General features: G+C 40.2%; 56 non-coding genes across 56 annotated transcripts; all 56 read left to right on the forward strand.

Moving 5' to 3' along the window:
- The first annotated feature begins 146 nt into the window (after positions 1-146).
- Positions 147-265, forward strand: LOC148694876 (5S ribosomal RNA). Its single transcript, XR_015965902.1, has one exon. It is a non-coding gene; the product is annotated as a 5S ribosomal RNA (ribosomal RNA).
- Positions 266-472: 207 nt separating this feature from the next.
- LOC148694877 (5S ribosomal RNA) lies at positions 473-591 on the forward strand. The gene has a single exon (XR_015966011.1). It is a non-coding gene; the product is annotated as a 5S ribosomal RNA (ribosomal RNA).
- Positions 592-777: 186 nt separating this feature from the next.
- LOC148694878 (5S ribosomal RNA) lies at positions 778-896 on the forward strand. The gene has a single exon (XR_015966068.1). It is a non-coding gene; the product is annotated as a 5S ribosomal RNA (ribosomal RNA).
- Positions 897-1124: 228 nt separating this feature from the next.
- On the forward strand, positions 1125-1243 carry LOC148694879 (5S ribosomal RNA). The gene has a single exon (XR_015966032.1). It is a non-coding gene; the product is annotated as a 5S ribosomal RNA (ribosomal RNA).
- A 207-nt stretch (positions 1244-1450) lies between these two features.
- Positions 1451-1569, forward strand: LOC148694880 (5S ribosomal RNA). Its single transcript, XR_015965903.1, has one exon. It is a non-coding gene; the product is annotated as a 5S ribosomal RNA (ribosomal RNA).
- Positions 1570-1777: 208 nt separating this feature from the next.
- Positions 1778-1896, forward strand: LOC148694881 (5S ribosomal RNA). Its single transcript, XR_015965904.1, has one exon. It is a non-coding gene; the product is annotated as a 5S ribosomal RNA (ribosomal RNA).
- Positions 1897-2104: 208 nt separating this feature from the next.
- LOC148694882 (5S ribosomal RNA) lies at positions 2105-2223 on the forward strand. Its single transcript, XR_015965905.1, has one exon. It is a non-coding gene; the product is annotated as a 5S ribosomal RNA (ribosomal RNA).
- A 208-nt stretch (positions 2224-2431) lies between these two features.
- On the forward strand, positions 2432-2550 carry LOC148694883 (5S ribosomal RNA). The gene has a single exon (XR_015966020.1). It is a non-coding gene; the product is annotated as a 5S ribosomal RNA (ribosomal RNA).
- A 208-nt stretch (positions 2551-2758) lies between these two features.
- Positions 2759-2877, forward strand: LOC148694884 (5S ribosomal RNA). The gene has a single exon (XR_015965907.1). It is a non-coding gene; the product is annotated as a 5S ribosomal RNA (ribosomal RNA).
- A 208-nt stretch (positions 2878-3085) lies between these two features.
- Positions 3086-3204, forward strand: LOC148694885 (5S ribosomal RNA). The gene has a single exon (XR_015965908.1). It is a non-coding gene; the product is annotated as a 5S ribosomal RNA (ribosomal RNA).
- A 208-nt stretch (positions 3205-3412) lies between these two features.
- On the forward strand, positions 3413-3531 carry LOC148694886 (5S ribosomal RNA). The gene has a single exon (XR_015965842.1). It is a non-coding gene; the product is annotated as a 5S ribosomal RNA (ribosomal RNA).
- Positions 3532-3739: 208 nt separating this feature from the next.
- On the forward strand, positions 3740-3858 carry LOC148694887 (5S ribosomal RNA). The gene has a single exon (XR_015965909.1). It is a non-coding gene; the product is annotated as a 5S ribosomal RNA (ribosomal RNA).
- Positions 3859-4066: 208 nt separating this feature from the next.
- On the forward strand, positions 4067-4185 carry LOC148694888 (5S ribosomal RNA). The gene has a single exon (XR_015965910.1). It is a non-coding gene; the product is annotated as a 5S ribosomal RNA (ribosomal RNA).
- A 208-nt stretch (positions 4186-4393) lies between these two features.
- Positions 4394-4512, forward strand: LOC148694889 (5S ribosomal RNA). The gene has a single exon (XR_015966022.1). It is a non-coding gene; the product is annotated as a 5S ribosomal RNA (ribosomal RNA).
- A 208-nt stretch (positions 4513-4720) lies between these two features.
- LOC148694890 (5S ribosomal RNA) lies at positions 4721-4839 on the forward strand. The gene has a single exon (XR_015965911.1). It is a non-coding gene; the product is annotated as a 5S ribosomal RNA (ribosomal RNA).
- Positions 4840-5047: 208 nt separating this feature from the next.
- On the forward strand, positions 5048-5166 carry LOC148694891 (5S ribosomal RNA). The gene has a single exon (XR_015965912.1). It is a non-coding gene; the product is annotated as a 5S ribosomal RNA (ribosomal RNA).
- Positions 5167-5373: 207 nt separating this feature from the next.
- LOC148694892 (5S ribosomal RNA) lies at positions 5374-5492 on the forward strand. The gene has a single exon (XR_015966006.1). It is a non-coding gene; the product is annotated as a 5S ribosomal RNA (ribosomal RNA).
- A 208-nt stretch (positions 5493-5700) lies between these two features.
- Positions 5701-5819, forward strand: LOC148694893 (5S ribosomal RNA). The gene has a single exon (XR_015965913.1). It is a non-coding gene; the product is annotated as a 5S ribosomal RNA (ribosomal RNA).
- A 208-nt stretch (positions 5820-6027) lies between these two features.
- LOC148694894 (5S ribosomal RNA) lies at positions 6028-6146 on the forward strand. The gene has a single exon (XR_015965914.1). It is a non-coding gene; the product is annotated as a 5S ribosomal RNA (ribosomal RNA).
- Positions 6147-6354: 208 nt separating this feature from the next.
- LOC148694895 (5S ribosomal RNA) lies at positions 6355-6473 on the forward strand. Its single transcript, XR_015965915.1, has one exon. It is a non-coding gene; the product is annotated as a 5S ribosomal RNA (ribosomal RNA).
- A 208-nt stretch (positions 6474-6681) lies between these two features.
- On the forward strand, positions 6682-6800 carry LOC148694896 (5S ribosomal RNA). Its single transcript, XR_015965916.1, has one exon. It is a non-coding gene; the product is annotated as a 5S ribosomal RNA (ribosomal RNA).
- Positions 6801-7008: 208 nt separating this feature from the next.
- On the forward strand, positions 7009-7127 carry LOC148694897 (5S ribosomal RNA). The gene has a single exon (XR_015966007.1). It is a non-coding gene; the product is annotated as a 5S ribosomal RNA (ribosomal RNA).
- A 208-nt stretch (positions 7128-7335) lies between these two features.
- On the forward strand, positions 7336-7454 carry LOC148694898 (5S ribosomal RNA). Its single transcript, XR_015966008.1, has one exon. It is a non-coding gene; the product is annotated as a 5S ribosomal RNA (ribosomal RNA).
- Positions 7455-7682: 228 nt separating this feature from the next.
- Positions 7683-7801, forward strand: LOC148694899 (5S ribosomal RNA). Its single transcript, XR_015966045.1, has one exon. It is a non-coding gene; the product is annotated as a 5S ribosomal RNA (ribosomal RNA).
- A 208-nt stretch (positions 7802-8009) lies between these two features.
- LOC148694900 (5S ribosomal RNA) lies at positions 8010-8128 on the forward strand. The gene has a single exon (XR_015966043.1). It is a non-coding gene; the product is annotated as a 5S ribosomal RNA (ribosomal RNA).
- A 207-nt stretch (positions 8129-8335) lies between these two features.
- On the forward strand, positions 8336-8454 carry LOC148694901 (5S ribosomal RNA). Its single transcript, XR_015965918.1, has one exon. It is a non-coding gene; the product is annotated as a 5S ribosomal RNA (ribosomal RNA).
- Positions 8455-8661: 207 nt separating this feature from the next.
- On the forward strand, positions 8662-8780 carry LOC148694902 (5S ribosomal RNA). Its single transcript, XR_015965919.1, has one exon. It is a non-coding gene; the product is annotated as a 5S ribosomal RNA (ribosomal RNA).
- A 207-nt stretch (positions 8781-8987) lies between these two features.
- On the forward strand, positions 8988-9106 carry LOC148694903 (5S ribosomal RNA). Its single transcript, XR_015965920.1, has one exon. It is a non-coding gene; the product is annotated as a 5S ribosomal RNA (ribosomal RNA).
- Positions 9107-9313: 207 nt separating this feature from the next.
- LOC148694904 (5S ribosomal RNA) lies at positions 9314-9432 on the forward strand. The gene has a single exon (XR_015965921.1). It is a non-coding gene; the product is annotated as a 5S ribosomal RNA (ribosomal RNA).
- A 207-nt stretch (positions 9433-9639) lies between these two features.
- On the forward strand, positions 9640-9758 carry LOC148694905 (5S ribosomal RNA). Its single transcript, XR_015965922.1, has one exon. It is a non-coding gene; the product is annotated as a 5S ribosomal RNA (ribosomal RNA).
- Positions 9759-9965: 207 nt separating this feature from the next.
- On the forward strand, positions 9966-10084 carry LOC148694906 (5S ribosomal RNA). Its single transcript, XR_015965923.1, has one exon. It is a non-coding gene; the product is annotated as a 5S ribosomal RNA (ribosomal RNA).
- A 228-nt stretch (positions 10085-10312) lies between these two features.
- LOC148694907 (5S ribosomal RNA) lies at positions 10313-10431 on the forward strand. Its single transcript, XR_015965924.1, has one exon. It is a non-coding gene; the product is annotated as a 5S ribosomal RNA (ribosomal RNA).
- A 209-nt stretch (positions 10432-10640) lies between these two features.
- LOC148694908 (5S ribosomal RNA) lies at positions 10641-10759 on the forward strand. Its single transcript, XR_015965925.1, has one exon. It is a non-coding gene; the product is annotated as a 5S ribosomal RNA (ribosomal RNA).
- Positions 10760-10967: 208 nt separating this feature from the next.
- Positions 10968-11086, forward strand: LOC148694909 (5S ribosomal RNA). Its single transcript, XR_015965926.1, has one exon. It is a non-coding gene; the product is annotated as a 5S ribosomal RNA (ribosomal RNA).
- A 209-nt stretch (positions 11087-11295) lies between these two features.
- LOC148694910 (5S ribosomal RNA) lies at positions 11296-11414 on the forward strand. Its single transcript, XR_015965965.1, has one exon. It is a non-coding gene; the product is annotated as a 5S ribosomal RNA (ribosomal RNA).
- A 208-nt stretch (positions 11415-11622) lies between these two features.
- LOC148694911 (5S ribosomal RNA) lies at positions 11623-11741 on the forward strand. The gene has a single exon (XR_015966077.1). It is a non-coding gene; the product is annotated as a 5S ribosomal RNA (ribosomal RNA).
- Positions 11742-11948: 207 nt separating this feature from the next.
- Positions 11949-12067, forward strand: LOC148694912 (5S ribosomal RNA). Its single transcript, XR_015966041.1, has one exon. It is a non-coding gene; the product is annotated as a 5S ribosomal RNA (ribosomal RNA).
- A 207-nt stretch (positions 12068-12274) lies between these two features.
- LOC148694913 (5S ribosomal RNA) lies at positions 12275-12393 on the forward strand. Its single transcript, XR_015965927.1, has one exon. It is a non-coding gene; the product is annotated as a 5S ribosomal RNA (ribosomal RNA).
- A 207-nt stretch (positions 12394-12600) lies between these two features.
- On the forward strand, positions 12601-12719 carry LOC148694914 (5S ribosomal RNA). The gene has a single exon (XR_015965963.1). It is a non-coding gene; the product is annotated as a 5S ribosomal RNA (ribosomal RNA).
- Positions 12720-12926: 207 nt separating this feature from the next.
- On the forward strand, positions 12927-13045 carry LOC148694915 (5S ribosomal RNA). The gene has a single exon (XR_015965998.1). It is a non-coding gene; the product is annotated as a 5S ribosomal RNA (ribosomal RNA).
- Positions 13046-13252: 207 nt separating this feature from the next.
- On the forward strand, positions 13253-13371 carry LOC148694916 (5S ribosomal RNA). The gene has a single exon (XR_015965929.1). It is a non-coding gene; the product is annotated as a 5S ribosomal RNA (ribosomal RNA).
- Positions 13372-13578: 207 nt separating this feature from the next.
- Positions 13579-13697, forward strand: LOC148694917 (5S ribosomal RNA). Its single transcript, XR_015966061.1, has one exon. It is a non-coding gene; the product is annotated as a 5S ribosomal RNA (ribosomal RNA).
- Positions 13698-13884: 187 nt separating this feature from the next.
- Positions 13885-14003, forward strand: LOC148694918 (5S ribosomal RNA). Its single transcript, XR_015966062.1, has one exon. It is a non-coding gene; the product is annotated as a 5S ribosomal RNA (ribosomal RNA).
- A 186-nt stretch (positions 14004-14189) lies between these two features.
- Positions 14190-14308, forward strand: LOC148694919 (5S ribosomal RNA). The gene has a single exon (XR_015965930.1). It is a non-coding gene; the product is annotated as a 5S ribosomal RNA (ribosomal RNA).
- Positions 14309-14515: 207 nt separating this feature from the next.
- LOC148694920 (5S ribosomal RNA) lies at positions 14516-14634 on the forward strand. The gene has a single exon (XR_015965931.1). It is a non-coding gene; the product is annotated as a 5S ribosomal RNA (ribosomal RNA).
- A 508-nt stretch (positions 14635-15142) lies between these two features.
- Positions 15143-15261, forward strand: LOC148694921 (5S ribosomal RNA). The gene has a single exon (XR_015966030.1). It is a non-coding gene; the product is annotated as a 5S ribosomal RNA (ribosomal RNA).
- A 207-nt stretch (positions 15262-15468) lies between these two features.
- On the forward strand, positions 15469-15587 carry LOC148694922 (5S ribosomal RNA). Its single transcript, XR_015966044.1, has one exon. It is a non-coding gene; the product is annotated as a 5S ribosomal RNA (ribosomal RNA).
- A 207-nt stretch (positions 15588-15794) lies between these two features.
- On the forward strand, positions 15795-15913 carry LOC148694923 (5S ribosomal RNA). Its single transcript, XR_015965932.1, has one exon. It is a non-coding gene; the product is annotated as a 5S ribosomal RNA (ribosomal RNA).
- Positions 15914-16120: 207 nt separating this feature from the next.
- Positions 16121-16239, forward strand: LOC148694924 (5S ribosomal RNA). Its single transcript, XR_015966066.1, has one exon. It is a non-coding gene; the product is annotated as a 5S ribosomal RNA (ribosomal RNA).
- Positions 16240-16447: 208 nt separating this feature from the next.
- On the forward strand, positions 16448-16566 carry LOC148694925 (5S ribosomal RNA). The gene has a single exon (XR_015965979.1). It is a non-coding gene; the product is annotated as a 5S ribosomal RNA (ribosomal RNA).
- A 208-nt stretch (positions 16567-16774) lies between these two features.
- LOC148694926 (5S ribosomal RNA) lies at positions 16775-16893 on the forward strand. Its single transcript, XR_015965933.1, has one exon. It is a non-coding gene; the product is annotated as a 5S ribosomal RNA (ribosomal RNA).
- Positions 16894-17100: 207 nt separating this feature from the next.
- LOC148694927 (5S ribosomal RNA) lies at positions 17101-17219 on the forward strand. The gene has a single exon (XR_015965853.1). It is a non-coding gene; the product is annotated as a 5S ribosomal RNA (ribosomal RNA).
- A 207-nt stretch (positions 17220-17426) lies between these two features.
- LOC148694928 (5S ribosomal RNA) lies at positions 17427-17545 on the forward strand. The gene has a single exon (XR_015965980.1). It is a non-coding gene; the product is annotated as a 5S ribosomal RNA (ribosomal RNA).
- A 207-nt stretch (positions 17546-17752) lies between these two features.
- LOC148694929 (5S ribosomal RNA) lies at positions 17753-17871 on the forward strand. The gene has a single exon (XR_015965934.1). It is a non-coding gene; the product is annotated as a 5S ribosomal RNA (ribosomal RNA).
- Positions 17872-18078: 207 nt separating this feature from the next.
- Positions 18079-18197, forward strand: LOC148694930 (5S ribosomal RNA). The gene has a single exon (XR_015965935.1). It is a non-coding gene; the product is annotated as a 5S ribosomal RNA (ribosomal RNA).
- Positions 18198-18424: 227 nt separating this feature from the next.
- On the forward strand, positions 18425-18543 carry LOC148694931 (5S ribosomal RNA). The gene has a single exon (XR_015966055.1). It is a non-coding gene; the product is annotated as a 5S ribosomal RNA (ribosomal RNA).
- The last annotated feature ends 106 nt before the right edge of the window (positions 18544-18649 follow it).

An 18649-nucleotide genomic window follows, 5' to 3' on the forward strand; every position in this document is an offset into this window, starting at 1 on the left:
ATAACCGAGCCTCGATCTTATACGACGAGCCTCGATCTTGGGAGATAAAAGAAATAGAGTAGTCGTACTAATTTTATTTAATTATTTTTGAATTTCGTGCAAACGGCAAAGAAATGGTTAAATACAATTACAAGTCGTAGACTAACGGATGCGATCATACCAACTCACATGCACCGGATCCCATCAGAACTCCGAAGTTAAGCGAGTTTGGGCGAGAGTAGTACTAGGATGGGTGACCTCCTGGGAAGTCCTCGTGTTGCATCCCCCAATCTTTTTTTCTTTTTTTTTTTTTTTTGGTTTTTTCTTTTTTGGGAAACGCGTCGTATATAACCGAGCCTCGATCTTATACGACGAGCCTCGATCTTGGGAGATGAAAGAAATAGAGTAGTCGTACTAATTTTATTTAATTATTTTTGAATTTCGTGCAAACGGCAAAGAAATGGTTAAATACAATTACAAGTCGTAGACTAACGGATGCGATCATACCAACTCACATGCACCGGATCCCATCAGAACTCCGAAGTTAAGCGAGTTTGGGCGAGCGTAGTACTAGGATGGGTGACCTCCTGGGAAGTCCTCGTGTTGCATCCCCCAATCTTTTTTTCTTTTTTGTTTTTTTTTGGTTTTTGTTTTTTGGGAAGCGCGTCGTATATAACCGAGCCTCGATCTTGGGAGATGAAAGAAATAGAGTAGTCGTACTAATTTTATTTAATTATTTTTGAATTTCGTGCAAACGGCAAAGAAATGGTTAAATACAATTACAAGTCGTAGACTAACGGATGCGATCATACCAACTCACATGCACCGGATCCCATCAGAACTCCGAAGTTAAGCGAGTTTGCGCGAGAGTAGTACTAGGATGGGTGACCTCCTGGGAAGTCCTCGTGTTGCATCCCCCAATATTTTTTTTTTTTTTTTTTTTGTTTTGGTTTTTTGTTTTTTGGGAAGCGCGTCGTATATAACCGAGCCTCGATCTTATACGACGAGCCTCGATCTTATACGACGAGCCTCGATCTTGGGAGATAAAAGAAATAGAGTAGTCGTACTAATTTTATTTAATTATTTTTGAATTTCGTGCAAACGGCAAAGAAATGGTTAAATACAATTACAAGTCGTAGACTAACGGATGCGATCATACCAACTCACATGCACCGGATCCCATCAGAACTCCGAAGTTAAGCGAGTTTGGGCGAGAGTAGTACTAGGATGGGTGACCTCCTGGGAAGTCCTCGTGTTGCATGCCCCAATCTTTTTTTTTTTTTTTTTTTTTTTTGGTTTTTTGTTTTTTGGGAAGCGCGTCGTATATAACCGAGCCTCGATCTTATACGACGAGCCTCGATCTTGGGAGATAAAAGAAATAGAGTAGTCGTACTAATTTTATTTAATTATTTTTGAATTTCGTGCAAACGGCAAAGAAATGGTTAAATACAATTACAAGTCGTAGACTAACGGATGCGATCATACCAACTCACATGCACCGGATCCCATCAGAACTCCGAAGTTAAGCGAGTTTGGGCGAGAGTAGTACTAGGATGGGTGACCTCCTGGGAAGTCCTCGTGTTGCATCCCCCAATCTTTTTTTTTTTTTTTTTTTTGTTTTGGTTTTTTGTTTTTTGGGAAGCGCGTCGTATATAACCGAGCCTCGATCTTATACGACGAGCCTCGATCTTGGGAGATAAAAGAAATAGAGTAGTCGTACTAATTTTATTTAATTATTTTTGAATTTCGTGCAAACGGCAAAGAAATGGTTAAATACAATTACAAGTCGTAGACTAACGGATGCGATCATACCAACTCACATGCACCGGATCCCATCAGAACTCCGAAGTTAAGCGAGTTTGGGCGAGAGTAGTACTAGGATGGGTGACCTCCTGGGAAGTCCTCGTGTTGCATCCCCCAATCTTTTTTTTTTTTTTTTTTTTGTTTTGGTTTTTTGTTTTTTGGGAAGCGCGTCGTATATAACCGAGCCTCGATCTTATACGACGAGCCTCGATCTTGGGAGATAAAAGAAATAGAGTAGTCGTACTAATTTTATTTAATTATTTTTGAATTTCGTGCAAACGGCAAAGAAATGGTTAAATACAATTACAAGTCGTAGACTAACGGATGCGATCATACCAACTCACATGCACCGGATCCCATCAGAACTCCGAAGTTAAGCGAGTTTGGGCGAGAGTAGTACTAGGATGGGTGACCTCCTGGGAAGTCCTCGTGTTGCATCCCCCAATCTTTTTTTTTTTTTTTTTTTTGTTTTGGTTTTTTGTTTTTTGGGAAGCGCGTCGTATATAACCGAGCCTCGATCTTATACGACGAGCCTCGATCTTGGGAGATAAAAGAAATAGAGTAGTCGTACTAATTTTATTTAATTATTTTTGAATTTCGTGCAAACGGCAAAGAAATGGTTAAATACAATTACAAGTCGTAGACTAACGGATGCGATCATACCAACTCACATGCACCGGATCCCATCAGAACTCCGAAGTTAAGCGAGTTTGGGCGAGAGTTGTACTAGGATGGGTGACCTCCTGGGAAGTCCTCGTGTTGCATCCCCCAATCTTTTTTTTTTTTTTTTTTTTGTTTTGGTTTTTTGTTTTTTGGGAAGCGCGTCGTATATAACCGAGCCTCGATCTTATACGACGAGCCTCGATCTTGGGAGATAAAAGAAATAGAGTAGTCGTACTAATTTTATTTAATTATTTTTGAATTTCGTGCAAACGGCAAAGAAATGGTTAAATACAATTACAAGTCGTAGACTAACGGATGCGATCATACCAACTCACATGCACCGGATCCCATCAGAACTCCGAAGTTAAGCGAGTTTGGGCGAGAGTAGTACTAGGATGGGTGACCTCCTGGGAAGTCCTCGTGTTGCATCCCCCAATCTTTTTTTTTTTTTTTTTTTTGTTTTGGTTTTTTGTTTTTTGGGAAGCGCGTCGTATATAACCGAGCCTCGATCTTATACGACGAGCCTCGATCTTGGGAGATAAAAGAAATAGAGTAGTCGTACTAATTTTATTTAATTATTTTTGAATTTCGTGCAAACGGCAAAGAAATGGTTAAATACAATTACAAGTCGTAGACTAACGGATGCGATCATACCAACTCACATGCACCGGATCCCATCAGAACTCCGAAGTTAAGCGAGTTTGGGCGAGAGTAGTACTAGGATGGGTGACCTCCTGGGAAGTCCTCGTGTTGCATCCCCCAATCTTTTTTTTTTTTTTTTTTTTGTTTTGGTTTTTTGTTTTTTGGGAAGCGCGTCGTATATAACCGAGCCTCGATCTTATACGACGAGCCTCGATCTTGGGAGATAAAAGAAATAGAGTAGTCGTACTAATTTTATTTAATTATTTTTGAATTTCGTGCAAACGGCAAAGAAATGGTTAAATACAATTACAAGTCGTAGACTAACGGATGCGATCATACCAACTCACATGCACCGGATCCCATCAGAACTCCGAAGTTAAGCGAGTTTGGGCGAGGGTAGTACTAGGATGGGTGACCTCCTGGGAAGTCCTCGTGTTGCATCCCCCAATCTTTTTTTTTTTTTTTTTTTTGTTTTGGTTTTTTGTTTTTTGGGAAGCGCGTCGTATATAACCGAGCCTCGATCTTATACGACGAGCCTCGATCTTGGGAGATAAAAGAAATAGAGTAGTCGTACTAATTTTATTTAATTATTTTTGAATTTCGTGCAAACGGCAAAGAAATGGTTAAATACAATTACAAGTCGTAGACTAACGGATGCGATCATACCAACTCACATGCACCGGATCCCATCAGAACTCCGAAGTTAAGCGAGTTTGGGCGAGAGTAGTACTAGGATGGGTGACCTCCTGGGAAGTCCTCGTGTTGCATCCCCCAATCTTTTTTTTTTTTTTTTTTTTGTTTTGGTTTTTTGTTTTTTGGGAAGCGCGTCGTATATAACCGAGCCTCGATCTTATACGACGAGCCTCGATCTTGGGAGATAAAAAAAATAGAGTAGTCGTACTAATTTTATTTAATTATTTTTGAATTTCGTGCAAACGGCAAAGAAATGGTTAAATACAATTACAAGTCGTAGACTAACGGATGCGATCATACCAACTCACATGCACCGGATCCCATCAGAACTCCGAAGTTAAGCGAGTTTGGGCGAGAGTAGTACTAGGATGGGTGACCTCCTGGGAAGTCCTCGTGTTGCATCCCCCAATCTTTTTTTTTTTTTTTTTTTTGTTTTGGTTTTTTGTTTTTTGGGAAGCGCGTCGTATATAACCGAGCCTCGATCTTATACGACGAGCCTCGATCTTGGGAGATAAAAGAAATAGAGTAGTCGTACTAATTTTATTTAATTATTTTTGAATTTCGTGCAAACGGCAAAGAAATGGTTAAATACAATTACAAGTCGTAGACTAACGGATGCGATCATACCAACTCACATGCACCGGATCCCATCAGAACTCCGAAGTTAAGCGAGTTTGGGCGAGAGTAGTACTAGGATGGGTGACCTCCGGGGAAGTCCTCGTGTTGCATCCCCCAATCTTTTTTTTTTTTTTTTTTTTGTTTTGGTTTTTTGTTTTTTGGGAAGCGCGTCGTATATAACCGAGCCTCGATCTTATACGACGAGCCTCGATCTTGGGAGATAAAAGAAATAGAGTAGTCGTACTAATTTTATTTAATTATTTTTGAATTTCGTGCAAACGGCAAAGAAATGGTTAAATACAATTACAAGTCGTAGACTAACGGATGCGATCATACCAACTCACATGCACCGGATCCCATCAGAACTCCGAAGTTAAGCGAGTTTGGGCGAGAGTAGTACTAGGATGGGTGACCTCCTGGGAAGTCCTCGTGTTGCATCCCCCAATCTTTTTTTTTTTTTTTTTTTTGTTTTGGTTTTTTGTTTTTTGGGAAGCGCGTCGTATATAACCGAGCCTCGATCTTATACGACGAGCCTCGATCTTGGGAGATAAAAGAAATAGAGTAGTCGTACTAATTTTATTTAATTATTTTTGAATTTCGTGCAAACGGCAAAGAAATGGTTAAATACAATTACAAGTCGTAGACTAACGGATGCGATCATACCAACTCACATGCACCGGATCCCATCAGAACTCCGAAGTTAAGCGAGTTTGGGCGAGAGTAGTACTAGGATGGGTGACCTCCTGGGAAGTCCTCGTGTTGCATCCCCCAATCTTTTTTTTTTTTTTTTTTTTTTTTGGTTTTTTGTTTTTTGGGAAGCGCGTCGTATATAACCGAGCCTCGATCTTATACGACGAGCCTCGATCTTGGGAGATAAAAGAAATAGAGTAGTCGTACTAATTTTATTTAATTATTTTTGAATTTCGTGCAAACGGCAAAGAAATGGTTAAATACAATTACAAGTCGTAGACTAACGGATGCGATCATACCAACTCACGTGCACCGGATCCCATCAGAACTCCGAAGTTAAGCGAGTTTGGGCGAGAGTAGTACTAGGATGGGTGACCTCCTGGGAAGTCCTCGTGTTGCATCCCCCAATCTTTTTTTTTTTTTTTTTTTTGTTTTGGTTTTTTGTTTTTTGGGAAGCGCGTCGTATATAACCGAGCCTCGATCTTATACGACGAGCCTCGATCTTGGGAGATAAAAGAAATAGAGTAGTCGTACTAATTTTATTTAATTATTTTTGAATTTCGTGCAAACGGCAAAGAAATGGTTAAATACAATTACAAGTCGTAGACTAACGGATGCGATCATACCAACTCACATGCACCGGATCCCATCAGAACTCCGAAGTTAAGCGAGTTTGGGCGAGAGTAGTACTAGGATGGGTGACCTCCTGGGAAGTCCTCGTGTTGCATCCCCCAATCTTTTTTTTTTTTTTTTTTTTGTTTTGGTTTTTTGTTTTTTGGGAAGCGCGTCGTATATAACCGAGCCTCGATCTTATACGACGAGCCTCGATCTTGGGAGATAAAAGAAATAGAGTAGTCGTACTAATTTTATTTAATTATTTTTGAATTTCGTGCAAACGGCAAAGAAATGGTTAAATACAATTACAAGTCGTAGACTAACGGATGCGATCATACCAACTCACATGCACCGGATCCCATCAGAACTCCGAAGTTAAGCGAGTTTGGGCGAGAGTAGTACTAGGATGGGTGACCTCCTGGGAAGTCCTCGTGTTGCATCCCCCAATCTTTTTTTTTTTTTTTTTTTTGTTTTGGTTTTTTGTTTTTTGGGAAGCGCGTCGTATATAACCGAGCCTCGATCTTATACGACGAGCCTCGATCTTGGGAGATAAAAGAAATAGAGTAGTCGTACTAATTTTATTTAATTATTTTTGAATTTCGTGCAAACGGCAAAGAAATGGTTAAATACAATTACAAGTCGTAGACTAACGGATGCGATCATACCAACTCACATGCACCGGATCCCATCAGAACTCCGAAGTTAAGCGAGTTTGGGCGAGAGTAGTACTAGGATGGGTGACCTCCTGGGAAGTCCTCGTGTTGCATCCCCCAATCTTTTTTTTTTTTTTTTTTTTGTTTTGGTTTTTTGTTTTTTGGGAAGCGCGTCGTATATAACCGAGCCTCGATCTTATACGACGAGCCTCGATCTTGGGAGATAAAAGAAATAGAGTAGTCGTACTAATTTTATTTAATTATTTTTGAATTTCGTGCAAACGGCAAAGAAATGGTTAAATACAATTACAAGTCGTAGACTAACGGATGCGATCATACCAACTCACATGCACCGGATCCCATCAGAACTCCGAAGTTAAGCGAGTTTGGGCGAGAGTAGTACTAGGATGGGTGACCTCCTGGGAAGTCCTCGTGTTGCATCCCCCAATCTTTTTTTTTTTTTTTTTTTTGTTTTGGTTTTTTGTTTTTTGGGAAGCGCGTCGTATATAACCGAGCCTCGATCTTATACGACGAGCCTCGATCTTGGGAGATAAAAGAAATAGAGTAGTCGTACTAATTTTATTTAATTATTTTTGAATTTCGTGCAAACGGCAAAGAAATGGTTAAATACAATTACAAGTCGTAGACTAACGGATGCGATCATACCAACTCACGTGCACCGGATCCCATCAGAACTCCGAAGTTAAGCGAGTTTGGGCGAGAGTAGTACTAGGATGGGTGACCTCCTGGGAAGTCCTCGTGTTGCATCCCCCAATCTTTTTTTTTTTTTTTTTTTTGTTTTGGTTTTTTGTTTTTTGGGAAGCGCGTCGTATATAACCGAGCCTCGATCTTATACGACGAGCCTCGATCTTGGGAGATAAAAGAAATAGAGTAGTCGTACTAATTTTATTTAATTATTTTTGAATTTCGTGCAAACGGCAAAGAAATGGTTAAATACAATTACAAGTCGTAGACTAACGGATGCGATCATACCAACTCACGTGCACCGGATCCCATCAGAACTCCGAAGTTAAGCGAGTTTGGGCGAGAGTAGTACTAGGATGGGTGACCTCCTGGGAAGTCCTCGTGTTGCATCCCCCAATCTTTTTTTTTTTTTTTTTTTTGTTTTGGTTTTTTGTTTTTTGGGAAGCGCGTCGTATATAACCGAGCCTCGATCTTATACGACGAGCCTCGATCTTATACGACGAGCCTCGATCTTGGGAGATAAAAGAAATAGAGTAGTCGTACTAATTTTATTTAATTATTTTTGAATTTCGTGCAAACGGCAAAGAAATGGTTAAATACAATTACAAGTCGTAGACTAACGGATGCGATCATACCAACTCACGTGCACCGGATCCCATCAGAACTCCGAAGTTAAGCGAGTTTGGGCGAGAGTAGTACTAGGATGGGTGACCTCCTGGGAAGTCCTTGTGTTGCATCCCCCAATCTTTTTTTTTTTTTTTTTTTTGTTTTGGTTTTTGGTTTTTTGGGAAGCGCGTCGTATATAACCGAGCCTCGATCTTATACGACGAGCCTCGATCTTGGGAGATAAAAGAAATAGAGTAGTCGTACTAATTTTATTTAATTATTTTTGAATTTCGCGCAAACGGCAAAGAAATGGTTAAATACAATTACAAGTCGTAGACTAACGGATGCGATCCTACCAACTCACATGCACCGGATCCCATCAGAACTCCGAAGTTAAGCGAGTTTGGGCGAGAGTAGTACTAGGATGGGTGACCTCCTGGGAAGTCCTCGTGTTGCATCCCCCAATCTTTTTTTCTTTTTTTTTTTTTTTTGGTTTTTTGTTTTTTGGGAAGCGCGTCGTATATAACCGAGCCTCGATCTTATACGACGAGCCTCGATCTTGGGAGATGAAAGAAATAGAGTAGTCGTACTAATTTTATTTAATTATTTTTGAATTTCGTGCAAACGGCAAAGAAATGGTTAAATACAATTACAAGTCGTAGACTAACGGATGCGATCATACCAACTCACATGCACCGGATCCCATCAGAACTCCGAAGTTAAGCGAGTTTGGGCGAGAGTAGTACTAGGATGGGTGACCTCCTGGGAAGTCCTCGTGTTGCATCCCCCAATCTTTTTTTCTTTTTTTTTTTTTTTTGGTTTTTTGTTTTTTGGGAAGCGCGTCGTATATAACCGAGCCTCGATCTTATACGACGAGCCTCGATCTTGGGAGATAAAAGAAATAGAGTAGTCGTACTAATTTTATTTAATTATTTTTGAATTTCGTGCAAACGGCAAAGAAATGGTTAAATACAATTACAAGTCGTAGACTAACGGATGCGATCATACCAACTCACATGCACCGGATCCCATCAGAACTCCGAAGTTAAGCGAGTTTGGGCGAGAGTAGTACTAGGATGGGTGACCTCCTGGGAAGTCCTCGTGTTGCATCCCCCAATCTTTTTTTCTTTTTTTTTTTTTTTTGGTTTTTTGTTTTTTGGGAAGCGCGTCGTATATAACCGAGCCTCGATCTTATACGACGAGCCTCGATCTTGGGAGATAAAAGAAATAGAGTAGTCGTACTAATTTTATTTAATTATTTTTGAATTTCGTGCAAACGGCAAAGAAATGGTTAAATACAATTACAAGTCGTAGACTAACGGATGCGATCATACCAACTCACATGCACCGGATCCCATCAGAACTCCGAAGTTAAGCGAGTTTGGGCGAGAGTAGTACTAGGATGGGTGACCTCCTGGGAAGTCCTCGTGTTGCATCCCCCAATCTTTTTTTCTTTTTTTTTTTTTTTTGGTTTTTTGTTTTTTGGGAAGCGCGTCGTATATAACCGAGCCTCGATCTTATACGACGAGCCTCGATCTTGGGAGATGAAAGAAATAGAGTAGTCGTACTAATTTTATTTAATTATTTTTGAATTTCGTGCAAACGGCAAAGAAATGGTTAAATACAATTACAAGTCGTAGACTAACGGATGCGATCATACCAACTCACATGCACCGGATCCCATCAGAACTCCGAAGTTAAGCGAGTTTGGGCGAGAGTAGTACTAGGATGGGTGACCTCCTGGGAAGTCCTCGTGTTGCATCCCCCAATCTTTTTTACTTTTTTTTTTTTTTTTGGTTTTTTGTTTTTTGGGAAGCGCGTCGTATATAACCGAGCCTCGATCTTATACGACGAGCCTCGATCTTGGGAGATGAAAGAAATAGAGTAGTCGTACTAATTTTATTTAATTATTTTTGAATTTCGTGCAAACGGCAAAGAAATGGTTAAATACAATTACAAGTCGTAGACTAACGGATGCGATCATACCAACTCACATGCACCGGATCCCATCAGAACTCCGAAGTTAAGCGAGTTTGGGCGAGAGTAGTACTAGGATGGGTGACCTCCTGGGAAGTCCTCGTGTTGCATCCCCCAATCTTTTTTTCTTTTTCTTTTTTTTTTGGTTTTTTTTTTTTTGGGAAGCGCGTCGTATATAACCGAGCCTCGATCTTATACGACGAGCCTCGATCTTGGGAGATAAAAGAAATAGAGTAGTCGTACTAATTTTATTTAATTATTTTTGAATTTCGTGCAAACGGCAAAGAAATGGTTAAATACAATTACAAGTCGTAGACTAACGGATGCGATCATACCAACTCACATGCACCGGATCCCATCAGAACTCCGAAGTTAAGCGAGTTTGGGCGAGAGTAGTACTAGGATGGGTGACCTCCTGGGAAGTCCTCGTGTTGCATCCCCCAATCTTTTTTTTTTTTTTTTTTTTGTTTTGGTTTTTTGTTTTTTGGGAAGCGCGTCGTATATAACCGAGCCTCGATCTTATACGACGAGCCTCGATCTTATACGACGAGCCTCGATCTTGGGAGATAAAAGAAATAGAGTAGTCGTACTAATTTTATTTAATTATTTTTGAATTTCGTGCAAACGGCAAAGAAATGGTTAAATACAATTACAAGTCGTAGACTAACGGATGCGATCATACCAACTCACATGCACCGGATCCCATCAGAACTCCGAAGTTAAGCGAGTTTGGGCGAGAGTAGTACTAGGATGGGTGACCTCCTGGGAAGTCCTCGTGTTGCATCCCCCAATCTTTTTTTTTGTTTTTTTTTTTGTTTTGGTTTTTTGTTTTTTGGGAAGCGCGTCGTATATAACCGAGCCTCGATCTTATACGACGAGCCTCGATCTTGGGAGATAAAAGAAATAGAGTAGTCGTACTAATTTTATTTAATTATTTTTGAATTTCGTGCAAACGGCAAAGAAATGGTTAAATACAATTACAAGTCGTAGACTAACGGATGCGATCATACCAACTCACATGCACCGGATCCCATCAGAACTCCGAAGTTAAGCGAGTTTGGGCGAGAGTAGTACTAGGATGGGTGACCTCCTGGGAAGTCCTCGTGTTGCATCCCCCAATCTTTTTTTTTTTTTTTTTTTTGTTTTGGTTTTTTGTTTTTTGGGAAGCGCGTCGTATATAACCGAGCCTCGATCTTATACGACGAGCCTCGATCTTGGGAGATAAAAGAAATAGAGTAGTCGTACTAATTTTATTTAATTATTTTTGAATTTCGTGCAAACGGCAAAGAAATGGTTAAATACAATTACAAGTCGTAGACTAACGGATGCGATCATACCAACTCACATGCACCGGATCCCATCAGAACTCCGAAGTTAAGCGAGTTTGGGCGAGAGTAGTACTAGGATGGGTGACCTCCTGGGAAGTCCTCGTGTTGCATCCCCCAATCTTTTTTTTTTTTTTTTTTTTTGTTTTGGTTTTTTGTTTTTTGGGAAGCGCGTCGTATATAACCGAGCCGCGATCTTATACGACGACCCTCGATCTTGGGAGATAAAAGAAATAGAGTAGTCGTACTAATTTTATTTAATTATTTTTGAATTTCGTGCAAACGGCAAAGAAATGGTTAAATACAATTACAAGTCGTAGACTAACGGATGCGATCATACCAACTCACATGCACCGGATCCCATCAGAACTCCGAAGTTAAGCGAGTTTGGGCGAGAGTAGTACTAGGATGGGTGACCTCATGGGAAGTCCTCGTGTTGCATCCCCCAATCTTTTTTTTTTTTTTTTTTTTGTTTTGGTTTTTTGTTTTTTGGGAAGCGCGTCGTATATAACCGAGCCTCGATCTTATACGACGAGCCTCGATCTTGGGAGATAAAAGAAATAGAGTAGTCGTACTAATTTTATTTAATTATTTTTGAATTTCGTGCAAACGGCAAAGAAATGGTTAAATACAATTACAAGTCGTAGACTAACGGATGCGATCATACCAACTCACATGCACCGGATCCCATCAGAACTCCGAAGTTAAGCGAGTTTCGGCGAGAGTAGTACTAGGATGGGTGACCTCCTGGGAAGTCCTCGTGTTGCATCCCCCAATCTTTTTTTCTTTTTTTTTTTTTTTTGGTTTTTTGTTTTTTGGGAAGCGTGTCGTATATAACCGAGCCTCGATCTTATACGACGAGCATCGATCTTGGGAGATGAAAGAAATAGAGTAGTCGTACTAATTTTATTTAATTATTTTTGAATTTCGTGCAAACGGCAAAGAAATGGTTAAATACAATTACAAGTCGTAGACTAACGGATGCGATCATACCAACTGACATGCACCGGATCCCATCAGAACTCCGAAGTTAAGCGAGTTTGGGCGAGAGTAGTACTAGGATGGGTGACCTCCTGGGAAGTCCTCGTGTTGCATCCCCCAATCTTTTTTTCTTTTTTTTTTTTTTTTGGTTTTTTGTTTTTTGGGAAGCGCGTCGTATATAACCGAGCCTCGATCTTATACGACGAGCCTCGATCTTGGGAGATGAAAGAAATAGAGTAGTCGTACTAATTTTATTTAATTATTTTTGAATTTCGTGCAAACGGCAAAGAAATGGTTAAATACAATTACAAGTCGTAGACTAACGGATGCGATCATACCAACTCACATGCACCGGATCCCATCAGAACTCCGAAGTTAAGCGAGTTTGGGCGAGAGTAGTACTAGGATGGGTGACCTCCTGGGAAGTCCTCGTGTTGCATCCCCCAATCTTTTTTTCTTTTTTTTTTTTTTTTGGTTTTTTGTTTTTTGGGAAGCGCGTCGTATATAACCGAGCCTCGATCTTATACGACGAGCCTCGATCTTGGGAGATAAAAGAAATAGAGTAGTCGTACTAATTTTATTTAATTATTTTTGAATTTCGTGCAAACGGCAAAGAAATGGTTAAATACAATTACAAGTCGTAGACTAACGGATGCGATCATACCAACTCACATGCACCGGATCCCATCAGAACTCCGAAGTTAAGCGAGTTTGGGCGAGAGTAGTACTTGGATGGGTGACCTCCTGGGAAGTCCTCGTGTTGCATCCCCCAATCTTTTTTTCTTTTTTTTTTTTTTTTGGTTTTTTGTTTTTTGGGAAGCGCGTCGTATATAACCGAGCCTCGATCTTATACGACGAGCCTCGATCTTGGGAGATAAAAGAAATAGAGTAGTCGTACTAATTTTATTTAATTATTTTTGAATTTCGTGCAAACGGCAAAGAAATGGTTAAATACAATTACAAGTCGTAGACTAACGGATGCGATCGTACCAACTCAAATGCACCGGATCCCATCAGAACTCCGAAGTTAAGCGAGTTTGGGCGAGAGTAGTACTAGGATGGGTGACCTCCTGGGAAGTCCTCGTGTTGCATCCCCCAATCTTTTTTTCTTTTTTTTTTTTTTTTGGTTTTTTGTTTTTTGGGAACCGCGTCGTATATAACCGAGCCTCGATCTTATACGACGAGCCTCGATCTTGGGAGATGAAAGAAATAGAGTAGTCGTACTAATTTTATTTAATTATTTTTGAATTTCGTGCAAACGGCAAAGAAATGGTTAAATACAATTACAAGTCGTAGACTAACGGATGCGATCATACCAACTCACATGCACCGGATCCCATCAGAACTCCGAAGTTAAGCGAGTTTGGGCGAGAGTAGTACTAGGATGGGTGACCTCCTGGGAAGTCCTCGTGTTGCATCCCCCAATCTTTTTTTCTTTTTTTTTTTTTTTTGGTTTTTTGTTTTTTGGGAAGCGCGTCGTATATAACCGAGCCTCGATCTTATACGACGAGCCTCGATCTTGGGAGATAAAAGAAATAGAGTAGTCGTACTAATTTTATTTAATTATTTTTGAATTTCGTGCAAACGGCAAAGAAATGGTTAAATACAATTACAAGTCGTAGACTAACGGATGCGATCATTCCAACTCACATGCACCGGATCCCATCAGAACTCCGAAGTTAAGCGAGTTTGGGCGAGAGTAGTACTAGGATGGATGACCTCCTGGGAAGTCCTCGTGTTGCATCCCCCAATCTTTTTTTCTTTTTTTTTTTTTTTTGGTTTTTTGTTTTTTGGGAAGCGCGTCGTATATAACCGAGCCTCGATCTTGGGAGATGAAAGAAATAGAGTAGTCGTACTAATTTTATTTAATTATTTTTGAATTTCGTGCAAACGGCAAAGAAATGGTTAAATACAATTACAAGTCGTAGACTAACGGATGCGATCATTCCAACTCACATGCACCGGATCCCATCAGAACTCCGAAGTTAAGCGAGTTTGGGCGAGAGTAGTACTAGGATGGATGACCTCCTGGGAAGTCCTCGTGTTGCATCCCCCAATCTTTTTTTCTTATTTTTTTTTTTTGGTTTTTTGTTTTTTGGGAAGCGCGTCGTATATAACCGAGCCTCGATCTTGGGAGATGAAAGAAATAGAGTAGTCGTACTAATTTTATTTAATTATTTTTGAATTTCGTGCAAACGGCAAAGAAATGGTTAAATACAATTACAAGTCGTAGACTACCGGATGCGATCATACCAACTCACATGCACCGGATCCCATCAGAACTCCGAAGTTAAGCGAGTTTGGGCGAGAGTAGTACTAGGATGGGTGACCTCCTGGGAAGTCCTCGTGTTGCATCCCCCAATCTTTTTTTCTTTTTTTTTTTTTTTTGGTTTTTTGTTTTTTGGGAAGCGCGTCGTATATAACCGAGCCTCGATCTTATACGACGAGCCTCGATCTTGGGAGATGAAAGAAATAGAGTAGTCGTACTAATTTTATTTAATTATTTTTGAATTTCGTGCAAACGGCAAAGAAATGGTTAAATACAATTACAAGTCGTAGACAAACGGATGCGATCATACCAACTCACATGCACCGGATCCCATCAGAACTCCGAAGTTAAGCGAGTTTGGGCGAGAGTAGTACTAGGATGGGTGACCTCCTGGGAAGTCCTCGTGTTGCATCCCCCAATCTTTTTTTCTTTTTCTTTTTTTTTTGGTTTTTTGTTTTTTGGGAAGCGCGTCGTATATAACCGAGCCTCGACCTTATACGACGAGCCTCGATCTTGGGAGATAAAAGAAATAGAGTAGTCGTACTAATTTTACTTAATTATTTTTGAATTTCGTGCAAACGGCAAAGAAATGGTTAAATACAATTACAATTCGTAGACTAACGGATGCGATCATACCAACTCACATGCACCGGATCCCATCAGAACTCCGAAGTTAAGCGAGTTTGGGCGAGAGTAGTACTAGGATGGGTAACCTCCCCAATCTTTTTTTCTTTTTTTTTTTTTTTGGTTTTTTGTTTTTTGGGAAGCGCGTCGTATATAACCGAGCCTCGATCTTATACGACGAGCCTCGATCTTGGGAGATAAAAGAAATAGAGTAGTCGTACTAATTTTATTTAATTATTTTTGAATTTCGTGCAAACGGCAAAGAAATGGTTAAATACAATTACAAGTCGTAGACTAACGGATGCGATCATACCAACTCACATGCACCGGAACCCATCAGAACTCCGAAGTTAAGCGAGTTTGGGCGAGAGTAGTACTAGGATGGGTGACCTCCTGGGAAGTCCTCGTGTTGCATCCCCCAATCTTTTTTTCTTTTTTTTTTTTTTTTGGTTTTTTGTTTTTTGGGAAGCGCGTCGTATATAACCGAGTCTCGATCTTATACGACGAGCCTCGATCTTGGGAGATAAAAGAAATAGAGTAGTCGTACTAATTTTATTCAATTATTTTTGAATTTCGTGCAAACGGCAAAGAAATGGTTAAATACAATTACAAGTCGTAGACTAACGGATGCGATCATACCAACTCACATGCACCGGGTCCCATCAGAACTCCGAAGTTAAGCGAGTTTGGGCGAGAGTAGTACTAGGATGGGTGACCTCCTGGGAAGTCCTCGTGTTGCATCCACCAATCTTTTTTTCTTTTTTTTTTTTTTTTGGTTTTTTGTTTTTTGGGAAGCGCGTCGTATATAACCGAGCCTCGATCTTATACGACGAGCCTCGATCTTGGGAGATAAAAGAAATAGAGTAGTCGTACTAATTTTATTTAATTATTTTTGAATTTCGTGCAAACGGCAAAGAAATGGTTAAATACAATTACAAGTCGTAGACTAACGGATGCGATCATACCAACTCACATGCACCGGATCCCATCAGAACTCCGAAGTTAAGCGAGTTTGGGCGAGAGTAGTACTAGGATGGGTGACCTCCTGGGAAGTCCTCGTGTTGCATCCCCCAATCTTTTTTTCTTTTTTTTTTTTTTTTGGTTTTTTGTTTTTTGGGAAGCGCGTCGTATATAACCGAGCCTCGATCTTATACGACGAGCCTCGATCTTGGGAGATAAAAGAAATAGAGTAGTCGTACTAATTTTATTTAATTATTTTTGAATTTCGTGCAAACGGCAAAGAAATGGTTAAATACAATTACAAGTCGTAGACTAACGGATGCGATCATACCAACTCACATGCACCGAATCCCATCAGAACTCCGAAGTTAAGCGAGTTTGGGCGAGAGTAGTACTAGGATGGGTGACCTCCTGGGAAGTCCTCGTGTTGCATCCCCCAATCTTTTTCTCTTTTTTTTTTTTTTTTTGGTTTTTTGTTTTTTGGGAAGCGCGTCGTATATAACCGAGTCTCGATCTTATACGACGAGCCTCGATCTTGGGAGATAAAAGAAATAGAGTAGTCGTACTAATTTTATTCAATTATTTTTGAATTTCGTGCAAACGGCAAAGAAATGGTTAAATACAATTACAAGTCGTAGACTAACGGATGCGATCATACCAACTCACATGCACCGGATCCCATCAGAACTCCGAAGTTAAGCGAGTTTGGGCGAGAGTAGTACTAGGATGGGTGACCTCCTGGGAAGTCCTCGTGTTGCATCCACCAATCTTTTTTTCTTTTTTTTTTTTTTTTTGGTTTTTTGTTTTTTGGGAAGCGCGTCGTATATAACCGAGCCTCGATCTTATACGACGAGCCTCGATCTTGGGAGATAAAAGAAATAGAGTAGTCGTACTAATTTTATTTAATTATTTTTGAATTTCGTGCAAACGGCAAAGAAATGGTTAAATACAATTACAAGTCGTAGACTAACGGATGCGATCATACCAACTCACATGCACCGGATCCCATCAGAACTCCGAAGTTAAGCGAGTTTGGGCGAGAGTAGTACTAGGATGGGTGACCTCCTGGGAAGTCCTCGTGTTGCATCCCCCAATCTTTTTTTCTTTTTTTTTTTTTTTTGGTTTTTTGTTTTTTGGGAAGCGCGTCGTATATAACCGAGCCTCGATCTTATACGACGAGCCTCGATCTTAAGATATGAAAGAAATAGAGTAATCGTACTAATTTTATTTAATTATTTTTGAATTTCGTGCAAACGGCAAAGAAATGGTTAAATACAATTACAAGTCGTAGACTAACGGATGCGATCATACCAACTCACATGCACCGGATCCCATCAGAACTCCGAAGTTAAGCGAGTTTGGGCGAGAGTAGTACTGGGATGGGTGACCTCCTGGGAAGTCCTCGTGTTGCATCCCCCAATCTTTTTTTCTTTTTTTTTTTTTTTTGGTTTTTTGTTTTTTGGGAAGCGCGTCGTATATAACCGAGTCTCGATCTTATACGACGAGCCTCGATCTTGGGAGATAAAAGAAATAGAGTAGTCGTACTAATTTTATTCAATTATTTTTGAATTTCGTGCAAACGGCAAAGAAATGGTTAAATACAATTACAAGTCGTAGACTAACGGATGCGATCATACCAACTCACATGCACCGGATCCCATCAGAACTCCGAAGTTAAGCGAGTTTGGGCGAGAGTAGTACTAGGATGGGTGACCTCCTGGGAAGTCCTCGTGTTGCATCCACCAATCTTTTTTTCTTTTTTTTTTTTTTTTGGTTTTTTGTTTTTTGGGAAGCGCGTCGTATATAACCGAGCCTCGATCTTATACGACGAGCCTCGATCTTGGGATATAAAAGAAATAGAGTAGTCGTACTAATTTTATTTAATTATTTTTGAATTTCGTGCAAACGGCAAAGAAATGGTTAAATACAATTACAAGTCGTAGACTAACGGATGCGATCATACCAACTCACATGCACCGGATCCCATCAGAACTCCGAAGTTAAGCGAGTTTGGGCGAGAGTAGTACTAGGATGGGTGACCTCCTGGGAAGTCCTCGTGTTGCATCCCCCAATCTTTTTTTCTTTTTTTTTTTTTTTTGGTTTTTTGTTTTTTGGGAAGCGCGTCGTATATAACCGAGCCTCGATCTTATACGACGAGCCTCGATCTTGGGAGATGAAAGAAATAGAGTAGTCGTACTAATTTTATTTAATTATTTTTGAATTTCGTGCAAACGGCAAAGAAATGGTTAAATACAATTACAAGTCGTAGACTAACGGATGCGATCATACCAACTCACATGCACCGGATCCCATCAGAACTCCGAAGTTAAGCGAGTTTGGGCGAGAGTAGTACTAGGATGGGTGACCTCCTGGGAAGTCCTCGTGTTGCATCCCCCAATCTTTTTTTTTTTTTTTTTTTTTTTTGGTTTTTTGTTTTTTGGGAAGCGCGTCGTATATAACCGAGCCTCGATCTTATACGACGAGCCTCGATCTTATACGACGAGCCTCGATCTTGGGAGATAAAAGAAATAGAGTAGTCGTACTAATTTTATTTAATTATTTTTGAATTTGGTGCAAACGGCAAAGAAATGGTTAAATACAATTACAAGTCGTAGACTAACGGATGCGATCATACCAACTCACATGCACCGGATCCCATCAGAACTCCGAAGTTAAGCGAGTTTGGGCGAGAGTAGTACTAGGATGGGAGACCTCCTGGGCAGTCCTCGTGTTGCATCCCCCAATCTTTTTTTCTTTTTTTTTTTTTTTTGGTTTTTTGTTTTTTGGGAAGCGCGTCGTATATAACCGAGCCTCGATCTTATACGACGAGCCTCGATCTTGGGAGA

The sequence above is a fragment of the Pyrus communis genome, chromosome 8, assembly GCF_041283825.1.
Source record: "Pyrus communis isolate YQ-2024b chromosome 8, ASM4128382v1, whole genome shotgun sequence".
Classification (NCBI taxonomy): Eukaryota; Viridiplantae; Streptophyta; class Magnoliopsida; order Rosales; family Rosaceae; genus Pyrus; species Pyrus communis.